Source organism: Oryctolagus cuniculus, chromosome 4 (genome assembly GCF_964237555.1).
Source record: "Oryctolagus cuniculus chromosome 4, mOryCun1.1, whole genome shotgun sequence".
NCBI classification, from domain to species: Eukaryota; Metazoa; Chordata; class Mammalia; order Lagomorpha; family Leporidae; genus Oryctolagus; species Oryctolagus cuniculus.
In genome coordinates, this window is record NC_091435.1 from 62,949,603 (window position 1) to 62,962,906 (window position 13,304).

The following is a 13,304-nucleotide window of genomic DNA, read 5'->3' on the forward strand; positions in this document are numbered from 1 at the left end:
CAGAAGGAGGGACTGAGCAGGCCTCCCAGAATTGTGGGTCACTGCTTCCAAGAAATGTCTTCTCCTTGATGAGATGCAGGAAGTATTGTGGGCATGTCTTTACGCCTAAGTGAGCAAGCACAAAGAAAACTGGACACTGGCAGCAGGCACAAAGAGACTTGATAGGCCTGCACCCCCAGTTTTGGTGTTTTCAAGGACCCTGTCATTGGACCCTGGAGCTGGATGTCTTAAGAAAAGCCCTGATGTGAGCATATGATTGGCATTTTAAACTTAAGTATACTTTTTTAAAAACATTTTTATTTATTTATTTGAAAGGAAGAGTTACAGAGAGGGAGAAACAGAGAGAGGAGAGATTTTTCCATCCAATGGGGTTCACTCCCCAAATGCCCTCAATACCTGTGGCTGGGCCAGGCCGAAGCCAGGAGCCAGGAACTCCATCCTGGTCTCCCACGTGGACAGGGGCCCAAGCACTTGGGCCATCCTCTGCTCCTTTCCCAGGATCATTAGCAGGAAAGGGTATCAGAAGTGGACCAGCCAGGACTTGAACCTGCACTCACTTATGATGCTGTCTTCATGGCAGTTCAACCTGCTGCACCGCAACACCCAGCACCTAAGTACATTTTAAACAACTGAAAGTGATCTGAACATTTTGGGATCTTTTCCAGGTTGTTTTAAGGGATCTATCCAGCCAGGAAGGGAGATTCCTGCTGAGGGTAGAGAATTAAGGAAAATGATACTTTATACTTGCACCTTCCTGAGGTTCATGTGCAGGTACAATAATATACCATGTTTCCTTTTGCTTTGAAATTCATTAGAACAGGTCACATAAAGAACAGCACATCATCCCTCCTGCAGATCATTATGCATAATAATTACCATGGTCAAAGGACACCCTGATGTAAATCAGCAATGTATGTACCTGTACATTTCAGCCAAGAAAATTGTACGCTTGAAGATCTCTGGTACCAAAAGTGCCTAACATAACAAATGGAGCAATTATGCTAACAAGTAATAATTACTGAAGGTCTGCTCCATACCAAAAGTGGTATGAAGCTGCCTGCATGTGTATGTACACATATTTTTAGTATGAGAACTAAAACCTGTAAACAAAATCACCTTATTTCCCAGTGTCATTTTGGTGTTTTAAAATACGGGTAGATGGTAGAGCACAAACTTAAAATACTGCTATTGGTTCTACTTCTGATTTTTCTGAAATAATTTTAAATGTCATTTAAAAGGGATTATAAATTTTTTTAAAAGACTTGAACCTTTAAAAAAATTATTCGAGAGGCAGATCAACAGAGAGAAAAGAGAGAGAATCCCTATCCCCTTGTTTACTCCCCAAATGTGCCTAATAGGCCTGCCTGGAGGCTAATGCCAGGAGCTGGGTAGGTGTCCCCATGGGTGGCAGGAACCCAAGTACCTGACCCATCCCCACAACCTCCCAGTATCATCATCACCAGTAAGCTGAAGTCAGGAGCTAGAACCAGATACAAAACCCAGGCACTCAACGTGAGATTCCTAATCAGTGCTTTCACTGCTAAGTTAAATGCCTACTCTGGATTATAAATTTTAACAGTGAATTTTTCTTCTGTAGGTAAATGTTCTTATCTAACCTAAGGTAATAATGGTTGTGATTTACTGAGTACAGTGGATTAGACACTATTGTTAAATACTGCATGTGGACTAATTCTCACAGTGTCCTCTGAAGTAGGTACCATAATCATTCTACTTTTACACATTAGGAAACCAAGGGGCATAGAAGTTATATCACTTGCTTAAGAGAATATGGACAGTAAGTGGTTAGAGCCAAGGTAGATTGAAACCCAGGAAGTATCTTTCTTTTAGTCCATGCTCTTAAACACTGGGCTGTTCTGTCACCTTGTTTTAAGACTGTGCAAGTTGCTTGTTATAGTAGTATGCATATTATAGAAGTCGCTGTGAAGACAGCTTACTCCTACACATGCATGTATGGCTGAATAAGATGACAGATTGTTCAAGACTGCTGTCAATGACATGGAGCTTATATTTCCTTTTTTAAAAATGTCTATACTTTTGAAACTACCAAGAAATATCTTACATTCTTAAATAAGTGTCTGTGGTGAGTGTACTTTAGAAGATACTGTGAAGATTGTAGAAATTATGGTTACCAATGCTGTCCTCAAGAAGGTCATCTTCTGGTTACACAGAAATAAGATAAAAAAATAAAGGAATAATAAATAAAAGAAAAGGACAAGTAATTTTGCAAGGATTCATGCAATGAAGTGACAAAACCCCACTTGAGTAATGAGTGATATCAAAGAGAATGTCTTAAACTTTTAATTACCAAAATTTAAGATTAGCAAGAATGTTCTGAGGATCAGTCATAGAGGAGAGAGTGTGGAGATGGTTCTTGGTGAAGGAGTAGGTTAGGAACAACCAGAGGTTGGGACTAGTAGCCTTTGGGCCATATCCAATCTGTAGAGATTTCTTTGATCATCATATGTTGACCTGTGTTATATTTTCATTTCAATTAATGGCAAATATTTTAAACTTAGATTTTAGGTAAATCCAGATTTCTGACTTTCCCTGAAAACTGAGGGGGTCTGGTGACAAAAGGCCAGCCTTCCTTCATGAGAACAGTTGGTCAGAGCTGATTAGGGGCTGCCCTCCCAGGTGTTGGCTCTCCCAATGACACTATCCTCTCCTTTCCCTGCTGAGCCTAGACTCTGAGGCCAGCAGTCATTGCCATCCTCTAGCTACACTTGTTCACTTCCCTCTTTTATACCTAACTACCCATTTTGAGTGGAGATTGTGACTGGAACAATGGGGAAGATAAGAGCAAAGATACAGGCAGATGGCAGTGTGTATAAATCACACTGGCAGTAGTAGAGGGCTGTAGGAGATTTATCAAATATATAGTGTGGCCCAGAGTCAACATTGGGAAGATGCTTAGTGTGGAACAGAGAATTTGCGTTTGAAAATGATGAAGAACAATTAAAGATTTGGGACAGGGGTATGCAGTGATGAAAGCAACACTCAGAGAAAAATCTCTTGGCCACTACATAAGAACTGGAGTGGGAAGCCTCTGACCTCAGATGTGAGAGGTTAAGAAACAGGGCTGGGGGCGCTTACCCTGGGAACCAAGTCAGAATCGTGGAATCAAAGATGATTCCAGCTCTGAAACTGAGTGTTTGAGAGAAGGATGCCTTCCAGATGTTTTACTCTAATCTTGGAGCTCTCCTTCAGGGAGCCTGGATGTTTACAAACAAAGGGTAAGTGCTGCTGGTAGAAAAGGAGAGAGGAAAGATGTTAAGGGGGAAGGAACAGTTGAGGAAATTCAATGCCACAAGAGTCAAGAGGGGAGGAAATTGACGGTTGAGTAAACAGTTGGATTTGGAAAGCAGAGACCCATGATCCCCTGAGCGCACAGAAGGCACAGTGGGCACAAAAGACATTGTCAAGTCACTGAACTTGGCCTGTGGACCACTGTCTGTGTTGCACTCTTCTGTACTTAATTTATGAGTTAAGGTGAAGTTGTGGAAGAAGATGCTGGATTTCTACAGATATACTCATCGTATAGAAAAAGTCAAGATTATAGATCTGGAGGGTCCAAGGGAATTGGATAAGTTGTCCCTGTAGGATGGAGATCTTTCAGAACCCTCAACTCTCTAGTTTTTCTTACATTCTCACTTTCTAAAAACCACTTAAAATCCAACAAATAGATAAGAGAAGATGAATATATTCTAATATCTATGAAAATTAAATATGGAAAATTGTGACTGATTTTAAGAATAATTGTGTTATGATACGGTTATGTCCGATGTGGAAAATAGTAGAAAATCCCGTGAACAATCAGCTGGCTGGGATCCCTCCAGTCACATTAGCATTCCCCACCACTACCAGTACTGGTGGTGTTTGATTGAGGTCTGACTCTGTTTAAGTTTTCTGTTATATCTTCCTGTATTATTGATAGGCATTATCCCATCCATCCTTATTGTAACTCCTTTAAGCTCAGAATATAAACCTGCAGATCTCAGCTCAGCTCCTCCTACATTGTCATCATATAAATGAATTCTAGGACTTCAGATACATTCAAGGAGACCTTTTATTTGAAAGTGGTGTATTTCTTTCCTTATCTTTTTATGCAGAATTGTGAGCCGTTTTTAGAAAACTCCTAAAACTTTTCATCTCATTCCCAATTGCACCAGTTTATTTTTGGAGGAACTGAAATATAGGAATGCATTTAATGACTGCCTTTAACATCTTTGGGAGAGAGTTTAGCAGATGGCCTTGTAGAGCAAAAAACACCCCCACCCCATCCAGAATTCTGACAAACTATACTGTTTCTGATGAAATAGTGAGTGAAGACAAAAAAAAAAAAATGAAATAGTGAATACAGAGAAATATTTAAACTACCATTTCATCTGGCCCAACTGTTTAATAAACCAAATAGGAAGCTATGCCCACATTTTGGTGTTGAGAGTTGCTTAAGCCACTGTTCTGTGGTCCGTTATTCTTATGATAAAGAAAATTGAATTTTCTTTGCAGCAGTGCTATTCTTTATTCTCAGGAACTGTCAAGCTATATGTAGTATATGGCAAAAAAAAAAAAATTCTGATTTTATTTAATTGTAAGAGAAAAGCACATCTTAGAAAACTCTTAGGGTTAAGTCTACTGTGTTTTGACAGATAATAAGACATACAAAGTGATTATAAATATACGTTGGCTGCAAAGCATTTGTTTTATACTAAGAAGCAGATATTTTGAAATTGAAACTTCTTGATTAGTGTCAGTAGGTCTCTTTTCACACTGCCTTGTTTTTAATCTAGCTGCCTCCTTTATAATATACCATGAAAGACAAATTATAATTAAGAATGAATAATATGATACATTTTTGAACTACTCATCATTTCTTAGTACCAGTTAAATGACTCCAGCTGTGATACTACTTCTTATCTATACATATGATTTATTATTGTTCATTCATTTCACTAAGTCTTTTTAAAGCAGGACACACTAAAGAAATGAAACAATATCCTCACATTAGTAGAAGGGAATATATTTAACATGTCTCTGATTCAAGGAGATAGAAGCTTGAAGCAACACTTGCTTTATGACTTTAAAGCAAGTCCCTGATAACAAACTTGAAGCGTAAGATATGTCTTGCCGGAACTAAAGCTGGCAACCTGCCTGTACTCAGGTACAAAACTATAATCCTTCTGCTGTACATCTTATCTCCTTCAGTATGTCTATTGAATTTTTTCTTCCTAGTCATTTTTAAGAGGAACTTTTTTTTTTTTTTGACAGGCAGAGTGGACAGTGTGAGAGAGAGACAGAGAGAAAGGTCTTCCTTTTCCGTTGGTTCACCCCCCAAAGGCCTCTGCGGCCGGCGCACCGCGCTGATCCAAAGCCAGGAGTCAGGTGCTTCTCCTGGCCTCCCATGGGGTGCAGGGCCCAAGCACTTGGGCCATCCTCCACTGCACTCCGGGCCACAGCAGAGAGCTGGACTGGAAGAGGGGCAACCAGGACAGAATCCCGTGCCCTGACCAGGACTAGAACCCGGGATGCCGGCACCGCAGGCAGAGGATTAGCCTGTTGAGCCACAGCGCCGGCCAAGAGGAACTTTTTATACATGGGTCCAACATGTCTACCCATAGGGACTCAGTATCAGCACCAGTTTTTGTTCTCCTTTTGGGAGTGAGTTATATTGCTTCCTGCACATCACTATCAGATCTATCTTATTACACAAAACAGAAATCTCAGTGTGATTTCTTTTGTCAGAGGTAAAATTAAAACATTGGTGATTAATTTTTACTGGTGTTTTAAGAAGGTGTAACTAGGGGCAGGGGATTGTTGGTCTGGGCCAGGCAATAGCTTGATCATAATTAGCATTGTTTTGTATCCTGGTAAAGTAACTCTTTCCTGTATTAATGAGAATGCTTTTCAGACTCATCAATCACTTGAGAATTAATGAGCCATTCAATTTAACACAATTATCTGTTGAATGCCTTCTTTTTGAAAGCTGCTGGGATATTTTTAGAGAATGCAAAGGTGAACAGAATATATTTTATGCCCTCTGAGTTCATTTTTTTAAAAAATAGAGAAGTACCTAAGGATATAGATAATAGGTATCAAATATTTATGCTCATCATTTGATTTAAAATATTTACATTTTAACTTGTTTGAATACAGGCATGAGAATTCCATCCCTGAAAGGTGTCCAGGTGGTTTTCCATTCTTACTATTAAAGAAGGTTATGTTAAATTTAAAATAATAATAAAAGAATAAATTGTCATTTGCTAAGGAGTGCACTGTGTGAAGGCCTGATTAACAACCAACCCCTCTAGCCAGAGAAACTTGACTAAATTAATAAAAGTTAAGTCTATGTTTCCCACAGCGAAGTTTTATTCCCTTGAGTTCACACTAATTTGTGTTCTTTCATGTTAGCTGTGTGGTTGTGTGCATGCCTGTGCTTATGTGTATACTGTAGTTTGTATAAAGCACATTTGTTAAGCCCCACTAAAATGTTGATATATGAAGCCACAGTGGATGAAAGTGGATATACTTGGATCCAAAAGGAGAACTGATTTTACTTGATGTATTTCTTAGAGATGCCTCTTGAAAGGTAACCGATTTCAGATCTTTTTGAATATAATTTTGTTGTGTCTGGTTATTTTTCCTCAGCTGCAAAATCATTCAACCTTAGAATTAAACACTAGAGCCAGACAGTTAGTGTACCAAAGCCATAGCTTGCTATTAATGACACTAATGTGAACATTACTATGAATAGTAATGATAGTATCATTGTTCTAACATTTATTCTGTATGGCCTCAGGCTCCAGAGAAGTGGTTATCACCACAACACATTATTCTTGCTCTGTGCTAGGCACTATTTTCAGTGCTAAATCTGTGCAGCTGTTTGAACATCACAGAATTCCTACGGCAAGTAATGTTAATGTCCACATTTTAACAGTTAGGAAACTGAGGCATAGAAACACTCAGTGAAATCCTACATATCTTACTAGGCCATGACTTTGATCCTAACTACTCAGTGTCAGAACCTGTCTGCAGTCTGAGACAATCTGGCTTCAGCATCCCTGCCTTTGAATCCACCTGTCAGTGTAGGATTTGCTCACATTGAGTGAAGGCGTTTTATGAGTTATTACGTCATAGCTATTCTCAGGTACTGTTTATGTCACGTGAAGAAGGCTGTTATGATAGACTATCAAAAACCAAAGTCATGGAGTTTATCTTGAGTGATCTTTGTAGTAATGGGCAGGAGTGGCCGGCGCCGTGGCTCAATAGGCTAATCCTCCACCTAGCGGCGCCGGCACACCGGGTTCTAGTCCCTGTCGGGGCGCCGGATTCTGTCCCGGTTGCCCCTCTTCCAGGCCAGCTCTCTGCTATGGCCAGGGAGTGCAGTGGAGGATGGCCCAGGTGCTTGGGCCCTGCACCCCATGGGAGACCAGGAAAAGCACCTGGCTCCTGGCTCCTGCCATCGGATCAGCGCGGTGCGCCGGCTGCAGCGGCGGCCATTGGAGGGTGAACCAACGGCAAAGGAAGACCTTTCTCTCTCTGTCTCTCTCTCACTGTCCACTCTGCCTGTAAAAAAAAAAAAAAAAAAAAAAAAAAAAAAAAAAAGGAATGGGCAGGAGTCTAAAGTGCTTATAAAATGCTTAGAAAGGGGCCAGTGTTTGCTGTTGTGGCCATCTGGGGAGTGAACCAGCACATGGAATCTCCCTCTCTCTCTCTCTAACTCTGACTTTCAAATCAAAGACATAGAATGCTTTAGAACAAGGATACTTTAAAGATTCAATCTAACTTTAGGCTTAAGGAAAGGTGAGTTTCAAAAAATCCAGAACAGGTCACACAAATAAGCTCTAAAATGACATAAGGCCTGGGATTGATGAAAATACTTCCCTTTAACTGCCACCATGTATACACGCACACACACACTCTGTCTCTCTCTCTCTCTATATATATATATTTATCTTTCTATATATATATATCTATCCTTCCCTTATCCCCTCCAGTATAAGAATGAGGAAAATATTTTTTTTCTAGTAGAGATTGCCCACAAACACTTGTAAAAGAATAGGAACCTTGGGGCCAGCACTGTGCTGTAGCAGGTAGAGCTGCCACCTGCAGTGCCGGCATCCCATATGGGTGCCAGTTCGAGTCCCTGCTGCTCCACTTCCAATCCATGTCTCTGCTATGGCCTGGGAAAGCATAGAAGATCGCCCAAACCCTTGGGCCCCTGCACCCATGTGGGAGACCCAGAGGAGGCTCCTGGCTTCTGGCTTCAGATCAGCACAGCTCCGGCTGTTGCAGCCAATTGGGAAGTGAATCCGCGGACGGAAGACTCTCTCTCTGCCTCTCTTTGTCTCTCTGTATAACTCAGACTTTCAAATAAATAAAATAAATCTTAAAAAAAAAGAATATGAACCTTTTACAACAGAGATCCAAAGAGGAATATAAAATAGTGCATCAATTGGTAGGCGGGAAAATATTCTAAAGTCCAATGTGAGCTAGGGGTTAGCAAAAATTAAAATAGGCTTAAAGCTATTTTTAACTATTTGGAGGTAGATGAAGATAGGAGGATACTGACAGTGTCTAGATTAGAGAAAAGAAAGTCAACAAGAGAGAAGAGAGATTTAATTAGCTTGCCCTCATTGGGGGAGGGGAAAAGTAAAATTATTTTCAAACCAGTAATGTGTGAAAAAAGCTAAGTGACTATTAAATCTCTTAGCAAAAGCTAGGTTAATATGTCCTTAGTATATTAATTCAGGCTTCTAGCAGCAGAAAAACCAGATTGTAGCATGCTGAAAGACCTTGTAAGTAAGATTTCAGTCTCACTTTTGGTAATCTGACAAATTTTGGAAAATAGGAGAACTCAACAAGAACAAAAGGAGTCAGTGTGTTATGTCAAATATAGATAAACCCCTACAAACATTTGAAAGTTATGCTAGTAATACAGTGTTTGAAATCATAGAAAAGGAGATGAAAACTGGGAATCCTCAGAATTTTTTGGAAAGGGGCATTGTTGAATGTAGCATCCCAGGATGAGTCTATCCCAAATGTCTGCAGACTGCCTTTCTCCTGCTCTGCTGTTTCCAGCTTCCACCTGGGGTCAGCCAGTGGGAGACACTGGTGAGAGATTAAGGGGTGAAGGGAAGAGGGACCAGGGTGTGCAGGCACAGGGATAAGGAGTCATCAGGACAAAGGAAAGTCAACATCTGTTCCCTGTTCCAGCTCCCTCCAAGGGGACACAGTGCTTCATCTTCCTTTGGCTTTAGTCTCTTTCCCTCACTTACCTCTGTGTGGCTTCCTGCGAATGCTAAAGCCCGGGTGGCCATGCCACCTCCTATTCATGTGTCTCACTGACCTGTAACCTACCGGCTCCCTATGTTAAATTCATTCTGCTAGTTGTGCTTTAAGTTGTTTCTGTTTGTTTAGACACCAACTGGCACACAGTCCCTCCGGCTCTCTATGTGGTCATGTTGGCTATGAAGCACGTTAAGAGAATGCTGTTGTGTGTGGTATCAAGATTTCAGCAAGACTTTTGGCAGATGGTCGTATGATGCCCTTGGGGAAATTTGGACAGACTGATGATAAAACATTCTTAGAAGTTCATTAGTGTTCAGATCAACTTGATGAAAGCTCTCCAGAAGTTCCAGAAGGCTCAGTTCTTGACCATATCCCACCCAACATTGTTACCAAAGGTTTCAGCAGAGACATAAAAAACAACTTTATCAAATATTTATGTAACACAAAGCTGGGAGATAATGTAATGCAAATTTTGAAAAGGTAAACATTATCCAAAAGAATTCAAAGTCTTGTATCTAAGTGCAAAAAGTAAATAAATTAAAAAATACAGGAGAGACCAAGCCTCAGCATATTATGTGGGTGAAGAAATTCAGGATTGTAATCGACCACAAACCTAATAGCAGTCAGACATGGACCTGTTTGAAACAAAGAACTCCTCTTTGGACATGCTTATGAACTGACTAATAGTCTCACTTCTCCTCTGGTATAGTATGAGAAGGCTAGGAACATAATCTAAGACAGATATTACTAAGTTGAAATATCCACTTTCCTCAGCCATCAGAAAGATTTATATCATTTACAAGTTGTGTTTGTACACATTTGTTCACTTTTGCCTCACAGTAGCCCAGTGAAGTTGTACTGTTGGGTGTTTCTTTTTTTTAATTGAAATGTGTTTATTTATATTTACTGTAAATATCTAGCTCATTTTGTAAGTTACTTTACAATTACTTTTTTATTTTTTAAATTTTATTTAAGATACACAACCTTCGTGCATTTCATAAATACAAATTCAGGAGCAACATGTTTTGTCCTCTGGGTTCAAGTCTAGCTTACCTAGTTCACTGTGTGGCTTTAGACGAGCTATGGTGCTTGGTCGCCATCCAGACCCTTTAATAAAGCCCATTCTCACTTCAGAACACCAACTGCATCTAATTATCTATATGGGGACCCAACTGCTGAAAGATCAGAGCCTTTACACGTGATGAGCTTTGAGGGAACTGGGGTGTTACACCAGGACAAGAGACTTATGAGGACATAGAGTCTGTCTTCACGGATTTGAGAGTAAATTAATTTAAGTAGCTTTAAGGAACAGAACTAAGACTAGCAGGGTAATCAGTTTTTGCCCAATATTTTAAACATTCAAATAGAACAGCTTTTTAATACAGTAACATGCTCGCTGTCTTTGTATAAAAGTTGGTTAAGTCTCATGAATTCCTGCATTGGGAAGGTTAAATTAGATAACCCAACTCTTTGAAAGTCTAGTTTGGTTTTTGGCTTGTGAGTAGGTTTGTGATTTGTAGTTTTTAATTCAGAGTTATTTGTTTTCTTTTACAGTCTTACTTGCAGCGATATAATTGTTTTTCTTATAATTTAGGATTAACATACTCTATTTGTGGAAAAAAAAAACCTTTTAAGATCCTGAAACAAGGAAGTAAAGCATGACTGGTGTTTGGTGTAATTACCTACACAAGAAATATTATGCTATTTCCCAGAATATGTCCCCAGAGTGAATGTCTGCATGTGTTCCATTTCATTCCTAGCTGTAGAATCCTATCAGGGGTGATGGAATCACTTTGAAAAATATTGAGGCAGAGAATAGAGTTTGCAAAGTATTATTAGGTTTGCTAAGATGAACCTGTTCAAATGCAAAGTATTGCTGTGGCACTATAAAAACCAGTGCCTATATGGTAAAAGGTCCCTGAAATGACCTATTAAAGGCTACCACAGTGCTAGTGGTCTAAAAACCATAAAATTTACCCTGAGAATGCCTTTCTGGCCTTCTTTTCAAAACTAATAGTCTCTCTCCTATCATAGGATAGTTTATTCATGAAGGGCTAGGATAGTTTGAGGAAGGAAAATAAAAATTATTTCAAAATTTATACAAAAGCAGCACGTTCTCCCATAAGAATAAAAACATGCAAGGAAGATTAAATATATCAGTGCTTCAGAATTAAGATAGCATTTTGCTTTAGCCTATTTCTGGTTAGTTTTAATAATGGGAAGTTCTCAGTCTTTACAGTCACTTACTCAGTTCTAAAAGTTAAGTTGCACATAAGTTCTTGAAAAAGGCAGCTCTGTTGTGAATTCCTAATATTTCAGATCTTCCTTGGTAAATGATTTGAAGATCTGGACACTCTTGTCATGTTCATTTTTTAAAATTTGTACTGTCTGCCTTCCCCACCCCTCCTCCAATTTCTTCCCAGACTTACTAATCATAACATAATCTCACAGAAAGATTCATGGTGCATTGAAAGTACTAAGGAAAAAAAAATTAGGCAAAAGAGCATCTGATACTTAATTCAGTGTGTTATCTATTTTAAAAGTGAATGTTACAGATGTTAACGATCTCTGACAACTTGCCATTTGATAAGTTGATGATTTTTAAAAATGGATCTGTTTCCTGCTCATGTCCTTGATTTTGTATTGACTAAGCAACACCATACTCTGTTTTCTCTAAATTGTTATTGCAAAGTAGATCAAGCAAGTTATGACTAAGATGTCTATGCTGCGCTTGGCCAAATCAGCATCACCAGGGTCTTGGTAAAGTCCTCAAAGGCAGAAAGCTGATCTTACTAATTTTGTATCTTCAGTGCCACTGTGGTGTGTGATATTTGTGATTTTTAATATTAAGTGTTTATGACTGAAAACCAAGAAACTGAAAATAAATTTTATAGTAAGTTTCAATTTCCCTTGTAGAAAATACTTGTAGATTGAAGCTTTAAGAGACCTAAGTAGCTAAAGAGAAACATCTACTTTCTTCTTGAGTGTCCTGCATATAAAATATGGGGAGTTTTGGTGAAGAATTTAAAAATCTAAGTGAGGCCAGATATGATTTTATATTCAGAATTTTTCAGGTTTTAGAAAAATGATATGGTAGATGTATCTTACTTCATGTAATTTCCCCATTTTATATTCAAATGCATTACTATTCCAATAACAAAATATTAACTGAGATAAACTATTCAACCTTGGTTCAGTTCAGAATTTGAAGCCAAATAAGTATAGATCAGATTAAATTTGCTACCAAAATTAAATGAGTACAAAACAAATAAACAAAAACAGGTATGGGCTTTTGGCACAGTGGTTAAGGCACTGCTGAATGCCCACATCCCTTATCAGAGTGCCTGGGTTCCAATCCTAGCTCCACTTTGAATTCCAAGTTCCAGCTGTTGTGCATCCTGGAAGGCAGCAGGTGATGACTCAAGTATTTGGGTTCCTGCCACCCAGGTCTGGCCCTGCATTGAATTCTATGCTCCTGGCTTTGGCTTGGCCTAGCCCTGGCCTTGATTTGGGGAATGAACCAGAGGATGATAGAAGATTGGGCTGTCTCTCTCTCTCTCTCTCACTCTGTGCTCTTCTGCCTTTCAAATACATTAATAATAAGTTTTTTTAAAAAAAAAAAACTTTGTTTTTGAGCTTTTATGTCTTTAGATTTGTCTGTCAGTCTTTGTGGACCAATAATGTTTTGTTCGTTAACTAAAACGTTCAGCAGTTGTTTAATGAATCATATCATTTCTAATTTCAAATGATTAGGTAGAAATTATTGCTATTTTCCTCATTTCCCATGGAGAAAAAGTAAAGGTAGTCATCTGAACAGCGTTTTGGGGTGGTTAACTTAGTGCTGCTCTGAGTACAGTATCTCACATGATGCCTCCTCTAAAATAGGATCATTTCCATTTCATAAAGGCCTCAGAGAAGTGAGGACTGAGGTGACTTCTTCTGTGTCACAAGTTAATAATGGGTTCTTCAACCGTGGATCACATCCTCTTGTCTTA

The 13,304-nt window shown here is 39.1% G+C and overlaps 1 protein-coding gene across 35 annotated transcripts in view; it reads left to right on the top strand.

Moving 5' to 3' along the window:
- BBX (BBX high mobility group box domain containing) overlaps positions 1-13,304 on the top strand; it is a 289,118-nt gene that overhangs the window by 235,055 nt on the left and 40,759 nt on the right. The window lies entirely within an intron of this gene.